Raw genomic sequence first — 7,896 nt, forward strand, 5'->3', positions numbered from 1 at the left:
AGACCCTCCTCAAAGTCCTACGAGTTCTCTGGCAGCCCCAGCAGCGGGCATTCAACAAGCAGCGCCAGGTCCTCGCCAGTGCCTGGGTCATCTGGATTGCAACTTACTTTCAGAGCTCGGAGCGTGAAGGCTTCTGTCTTCAGATAAATGTGTTTTGTCCCTATCTAGACACATTTATATGACAGAGAGAACACCATAGAGCCATCAAAAATGATGATGTAAAAGAAGCAGTAATAATGCAAAATATTTACAATATATTGCTAACTGAAAAAAAAAAAGTTTACCAAACTGCTATGGCAAGAACTCACACCCACATAAAATAAGCATGTATATCACTCACGGAACCACCATCAATAGTTCTCTCTAGGTGGAGAAATGACATGTGATTTTTTTTCTTCTTTAAGTTTTTTGTATGTTTTTTAGGATTTCTATAATGAATACACATTACTTTTGTAATAAAATAATATTGGATAAAGAGGATACAAAGAAGGGAAGGAAGGAAAAACAATATATTGTACTATCTCTTTCTCCCTGGGAAGAGTGAGCAAGGAACAGTGAATGTGTAATCTCTTCAATTTACCTCTTAAATGGTGTCCTTCCCTCCTTCCCAATCATTTGACTTGGATCGTAAAAAAGTATTTGGGGTGGGGAAGAGCAGAGCAGGCACAGATGTAACCCATAAAAAACCCAAGTCTAAAAATAGAAGAGGCAGTGAGAAGCTGTTATACTAATAGCTGCACGGAAGAAGGATGCCATGAGGCATTCTTCTAAGCCCAGTTTAGTAGTTTCCATTTTTCAAGAAATGGATCATCTAGATTCCTTGTTTTTCATATCCTCAACTTGTCAACTAACATTTAAAATAAATAATGTGCTAAAGTTGAAAACATTTGCTCTTGTTACCCTCTAGCTTTCAAAGAAAAAAAATAAATTCCTTGTAGGAACAGGATTAATGACATATGGTAATTACACCATTAGGTTGAAATATCCATAACAGCATAAACTTCCATTAAACACATTCCTCAAGAGGCACTGTTATTGAAGAGAAATCCAGTCATTTTAAATTCATAAATAGACAGCTATGTCTCAAAATCCTTTTTTCCATAATGAGGTTGCCGCCACTCCTGGCCCCGAAATATTTCAGATAAAGAGAGTAAGTTAGTTTATAGCCCAGGCAAGAGACAACATACCTACAGATGCAATATTGGAAGCACTTCAGGAATCAATTCAGGAAAAATGATCAAGGCAACAAAAAGAATGTACCCTTCCTATTTGTGTGCTGCGAATTCTTGGTCAGCTGCGGCTCGTTTCCCACCAAGCTCCCAGGCTCCCATAGCTCCCATTCCTGCAAACAATGAGAGAGCAGGGCAGGGAGGTGGGGACACATCAGTGTAAATTGATGAGGGACCCACAAGAAATGCAACCAACAAGAGCTCTTGTTCTCCTTTTCCCTTGGAGGTATTTTGCACCTCCAGAGTTTCCCTCTCTTCTGCTTTCCTTATTTTTGTTCATTGTTAACTGCTTTGCTTTCCACTGGGCTTAATTTTATAAACAGTTTAAAAACTTTTCTGAAAATAGGTAGACTATGAATCCCACATACATAACAAAAATCATGTATTCGAGTTGTAACATTTCAAATAGTAATAAAATAAAAATGAATTGCTTTCTATAATATTTCTATCAAAACACAGCTGTACTCAGTTCCCTCTAAATAATAAGTATACAAGACCAAAATGTTTTAAAATATAATCTTATTAGAAAACAAGTGCAGATGTGCCTCACTTTCTCAGCTGCAGCCAAATTTGATGATAATCTAAGTCAGTGTTAATCATAACCCCTGATAGATCATTTTACTTAAAAAAAATAATCTGTTTTGCAAATACTGCGTTCCATACTGTTTGTTTTAAAGGAGAAGAGGACTAGCACTCATTAAAAGCCCTCATAACACTTGGCAGTGTGTTAAACGCTTTCATAATGTTTATAATTTTACCTCAAAGCCATTTCCCAGATGAGGAAACTGAAGCACAGAAAGAAGAAAATCCCCCTAGGCTCATTTAGCAGTGAATGATGGAGCTGAAATTCAAACCCAGTTTTTCCTGCTTCATAGGACACATTTTTCTAATATACACGATGACAGGGAACACCTGTATTGGTAGCAGCCACGTCATAAAATTACTACCCATGCAGGCACACAGGCAAGATGTCATGAATCTTGGCCTCAGGATAAATGGACTTGGCGGGGACGGTTTTATGGGCTAAGATCAGTCACAGACAAAAACTCAAAAACAAGCAAATGGCAACGATAATAATTTATTAATGTGAAAGTTTTCATTATCAGAAAACACCTTAAGGTTACTTCACCTATGCCCACAATAATCCTGAGAGGCAGTGAGGCAGGTATTACCCCCACCCTCCCCTTGGAGCTAGGGAATCGGAGGGACACAGCACCAAGGGACTTATGCAGGATGGCCAACAGTCAGTGGCAAAATGGAAGCCAGAAAACAAGGTTCTTAATGTACTGTACAGCGCTACTTCTATGTCACCCAGCATTCAGGAATAATTTTTATCAAAATTAAACTGACAACTGATAGCTTGAACTGGTGCCAAGCATTCTCTGTAGTCCACACTTTAAGTAGATATTATATCACAGAGGAAATACAGGCCTTTTCTCAATTCACAGTCTGGCTAAATTGTTCTACGTTCACAATGTACAACCACATTTATGTTCTTGCTTTCTTAAAGAAAACTGTAGGTAATTTGGTTTGGAGAAAACAGTCTTATTAATAAACTGTTCATAGGTAAAAAAGGCTTTCCTCACTCATCCTTCTGATCCCCTCCACTTCCCTGGGATCCCCACTTTGAAATAGAATTAAAAGAACAGAGGGATTAACCACAGAGAATGAGAAGGCAGAAAACAAAAGAATGACTCCTCTGTGAGAGCTCTTCAGGCTTCAGACAACAAGAAGCTCTGAGAGGACAGAATTGACCACTTAGAGAAAATATTATACACAAGCTTCTATTCCAATCAACAGTAAGGATTCCCAAAGTCATCTTTTTAAACAAAATCTAAGCTCTACTTAGGAAAAGGATCTGACACCATCTGAAGAAGACAACATTTTGGAAAAACAGGCTTGAGTCGTTTCCCTGGAAAGTAGTATGCCCCCATCAAATGTAATGTTTCATTTAAAATTACTGACTACTGCCCATCGGTAGACGACTGGATTAAGAAACTATGGCTGGGCCGGCCGGGTGGCGCAATGGTTAAGAACTCGCTTGGGATGCCAGAGGGCCCCGGTTCGGATCACACATATGAGGGCCAGTGACACTGCCCTCTGCAGCTAAGATGCTGAACAACAGCTCAACCTGGAGCTGGGCTGCCGTGAGTAGCCTGCAACGGCGTAGGCTGCAGCCCCTGTGGCAGTGGGTTGCCATGGGCTACCGTCTGTAGCCAGCAGCCAGCGTGAGCGGCCGTCCAGAAGCCGGCGACTGATCTGCCTCGCCCAGGAAGAGCGCAATGATGGTGCCAACTTGGGCCAGTGAAGCAACGTCCTCCACAACTAGACTGAAGAACAAAACGACAGCAACTTGTCTGTTCCCCTTCCCCCAATTCCCCAGTGCTGTTCCCCTCCCCCAATTCCCCAATAAAAATCTTTAAAAAAAAAAAAGAAACTATGGTACATTGAACAATGGAGTATTACTCAGCTACAAAGAAGAAGGAAATCGTTCCATTTGCAACGATATGGATGGACCTAGAGAACATTATGCTAAGTGAAATAAGTCAGTCAGAGAAAGGCAAATACCATATGATCTCACTTACATGTGGAATCCAAAAAACTGAATAAATGAGAAATGTAAACAGAAATAGTCTCAGAGACACAGAGGAAAAATTGAATTGGGAGGGGGTGGGGATGAAAGAGAAGGGGAAGGGACGAGACAATACAAATTGGTAACTACAATATGGCCTCAGGGATAGAAAAGACAGTCTGGGGAATAAAATCAATAATGATGTAAATATTTTTTAGGGGGCCAGATGGACTCATGTCTTGTTGGGGAGACCACTTCATAGACGGTATAGAGGCCTGACCACCATACTGTATTTCTGAAGCTGATGTTGAATAATACTGTATGTCAACTATAATTATATATACATATAGTCACGGGATGTGGAGTAGAGTATGGGAATGGAGTCAACGGAATTGTAATAGATAAGTATGATATCGGGGGTGGGAGGGCAGTGGATGGGGGAAAGGGGTTGTTACTTTGTGAGGGTTTAAAAGGATAACTATTGCATTGTTCTGTACTGAAACTAATAATAAAATAAATAAAAAATAAATAAATGCACAGTGAAAAATTTTTAAAAATTTAAAAATAGAATTACTGACTACTGCTATTTAATTAGGAATACATGTGAACTGCAAACTTGGAAAGAGAGTGAGACCCACCATTTATATTCTCAGCCAAGAATGCCTTCTTCCCATCCCCTTAATAAGGTGGAAGGTCCCTGCCTTCCCCCAGCCTGTCATTTTTTTTCTTGCCACTTAGCACCACTTGCAATGCTGCATTTAAGTGTTTGATGTTTGCTTCCCCCATTAGATTGCAAGTTCTGTCTATTTAGTTCACCACTATAGACCTCATGGCTAGCATAAGTGCCTGGAAAAAACAGTGGGTTCTTAGTAAATAACTGCTGAATGAACTAAATGGATGATTCCAAGTGATGCCTGCAGCTTCCCACGGAATCTCTACTTTCCTCTGACCATGCTTCCAAACCCCAAGTGAAGAAAGTGCTTCTCTGAGTGGAGTACAGGATGGTCCATCAGTTTGTGCCCTTGGCAAAGTACCACAACCATAAAAACCTATACTGAGTATATGGACATAGTGTGTATTTGTACCATCTGCAGGCTGCCTAATCCAAACGGGAGAGAAATGCTGGCTTCCTGGGTGACTCTCATTTTTCATTTCAAATGTTTGTCCCTTGCTACCTTGATTACAGCAATTTATACATTGAGTTAGGAGAGCAGCACAATTCTACCTTAACTAAGTAATAAAGTATGTATTAACTAGACACAAAACAAAATCACCCAGACTAACCTATATAAATCTCTTGAAAATGTTTGCTTCTTTAAGAAGTACAGTCACAATTTATTCTCTTTCTGTCTCATTCAGTTCATTGGGGCAAAGGGAGTTAATTCCTTACATTTGTGGAGCACTTCACAGCTTACTAAGTACTTTTTGGGGAAAGTTTGTTAAACTAAAAGTTACAACTGAGATACTTAGAGATAATAGTCATGCAAGTTCCAGGCCCACATACAAATTTGTAAAAGAAATATTTAACAACCCGCTTTGTGATTCTAGAAAGCCCCAACCCACATTCAAAATGAAGGGTCAGGAGAACGTAAATACAGGGTTTCTCAGGAAGATTTCTTGGGAGAGTGCCATTCTGTGTGCCCCTATTCACAGATAACACAGAGGGAAGGTGTGAGATGGTGGGGTGCATCTCCCTTCGCTTCATGTCAAGAGAGAGAGACTTCAAAACGACCATCCTAGAAGCCTGGCGTGTGCTCCTACCGTACATGGTGGATGCATGTCTAACTCCTGCATGGAAAAGCTAAAAGAACAAGAGCTGAAGGAGAGGTGGGAGGGCGGAGTGACTATGCCAGACGGGCCTGCACTCCCAGCACTCGTCTGTCCCAGGATCTCCTGTACTTCCTACTTCCGGTGGACAGATTCAGTCCACAAGGGGAGAAGGGCTGATCTGAAGCCACTTAGATCCAGCGCAAGAAGACTGTCTAGAGGGGTAAAAGGGCTCCACAATGGAGTATGCATGGAATGCATTATTGAAAACCAAGAGGTAAGAAAAATGTACTGCTTATACTACTAGTAAAATGTAGAGAGCAGGGGAGAGGCTGAGACCTCCCAGAGGGGCCCAGGAGAGAGAGAGTCAGCATTGTTAAGCACAGGAGGCACTGGAAGCGTGAAGTCAGTCACTCTGTGTCATTCTAAGTCAAGGAAGCATTTCCCTGCCTCTCTCTTTTTCTTTCCTTTTTCCCCTTTCTTTTCCAGCTGAGACCCTTGCAGGATCAGAAACAATGGCTATCAAGTGGAAACTTAAGGAGAATTCTCAATTGGCAAAGGTCTTCCTTAGTTGGGGGAGGGAAGCAGGGAGAAGATTTAATTTCAAATCGAGTTTGAAGTTTTAATTTCCTCATGGAACTGGCCACTCTACTCTCTGATCTGAAACTGCATTTGTAACTTAAAAGTCACTGTAATTAAGTGTATTACTTTAAAATTATCAGAAAAATAACAGGACTGCCCAAGGTTTCATCGTGGAGTAAGGAAAGGACTTCCCCTACTACATACATTCTAATTAGACAGTGGGAAACAAACATAAAGATGTTTCCTGATTATATCCTATGACTCTGATTTGTCCAATTTATGGTGACTAGATCAACTGAAACGTTCAGTAGTAAGTCATAGAAACCCAACAAAATACCATCTGTGGGCTGAGTTGTATCCCCCCTAATTTATATGTTGAAATCCTAACCCTCAATCCCTCAGAATGTGACTGTATTTGGAGGTAGAGTCTTTAAAGAAGTATTTAAGTTAAAATGAGGTCATTAAGGTGGGCCCTATTCTAATATGACTGATGTCCTTATAAGAAGAGGATATCAGGATATAGACACTCACAGAGGGACGACCATGTGAAGACACAGGGAGATGGTGGCCATCTGCAAGCCAAGGAGAGAGGCCCTGGGAGAAACCAATCCTGTCAACACCTCGATTTTTACTTTCTAGCCTCTAGAATAGTGAGAAAATAAATGTCTGTTGTTTAAGCCACACAGACTGTGGTCATGTGCTGTGGCAGTCTTAGCAAACTAATACACTACCTTAAAACCTTAAATGGGAATTTTTGAGGTTAAAAACAAGGAAAATTGCTGTAAACATAAGAGTTAGGTTTGCTGTAGGTCCAAGGAACCTAAGCTCTATCTGCCCTATATCTCTACTATTCTCTGTCATCTTATTCTTTCCGACAGTGGCCAAGTTCAAATCCTTACAGCAATATTTTACTAGAAGAAAAGGCCTTGTCAGGTTTGGTTTGAAGAATCCCACAGAAAGACTGTAATAATTGGTCATGCTCTAATCATGTTTCCACCTTCCAGACCAATCACTGTTCAGATGGGGTGAGGTACCTGGCCATGTGCCTTGTGGTCGAGAGGAGTGTGTCATCTGTGGATAGTAGTGAAGAAGGGTGCCAGGCAGATTAAATACACGAACCCCAAAATTTACATCCATTGTCTCATTGTATCTTTACTTTAGAAGGGAAAAAACTGCGTAACACACCAAGGTCATACAAAAAAGCAAATGGTTAGCTGGCTATGGAACCCAGGTTATCTGTTTGTAAATCTAGTATCTTTCCCAAAACTCCAAATCTCTCTTTTAAAAGATTTTCTAGAGCAAACAGCTAATTCATTTGATATCTCCTAATAGGGAACTAGATGAATGACCTCTAATGTCACTTCTAACTGTAACATTCTATGATCCTAAAGTAGGTCACTAATCAGTCTATTCCAGGTTTTGTGGTATGCTCATTCCTCTATTTATTTAGTTCATTCAATGCACATCTATTGGGTACCTACTATCTACTATATGCCAGGCACTCTTCTCTTGCCATACTGCACATCTAGGAGCCCAAAGACCAAACCAAACCTTTGGACAATATAGCAACTGCCTGACAAAAATGGAAAAATTAGTATAATAAATTCATATATACTCACAATTAAAACTAAGCATTATTGGCGAGTTTCATTTAACCAGCCAAAGAAGGAGACAGAAGCAAATAGATTTTCTTATAGACATGTTAATCACGATCTCTCTCTCTCTCTCTCTCTCTCTCTCTCTCTC

At 40.4% G+C, this 7,896-nt stretch overlaps 1 protein-coding gene across 3 annotated transcripts in view; it reads right to left on the reverse strand.

The window, feature by feature from the left end:
• PPM1L (protein phosphatase, Mg2+/Mn2+ dependent 1L) overlaps positions 1 to 7,896 on the reverse strand; it is a 290,360-nt gene that overhangs the window by 120,446 nt on the left and 162,018 nt on the right. Inside the window, exon 1 of one of the 3 annotated variants that reach the window (XM_019626883.1) lies at positions 1,188 to 1,270. The exons of the other annotated variants lie outside the window; for them this stretch is intronic. The gene's annotated coding sequence lies outside the window, so the exon portion shown is untranslated. Of the gene's footprint in view, positions 1 to 1,187; positions 1,271 to 7,896 lie in introns of those variants that run through there. 3 annotated transcript variants of the gene reach the window in all.

This window comes from Hipposideros armiger, unplaced genomic scaffold (genome assembly GCF_001890085.2).
Source record: "Hipposideros armiger isolate ML-2016 unplaced genomic scaffold, ASM189008v1 scaffold_16, whole genome shotgun sequence".
NCBI classification, from domain to species: domain Eukaryota; kingdom Metazoa; phylum Chordata; class Mammalia; order Chiroptera; family Hipposideridae; genus Hipposideros; species Hipposideros armiger.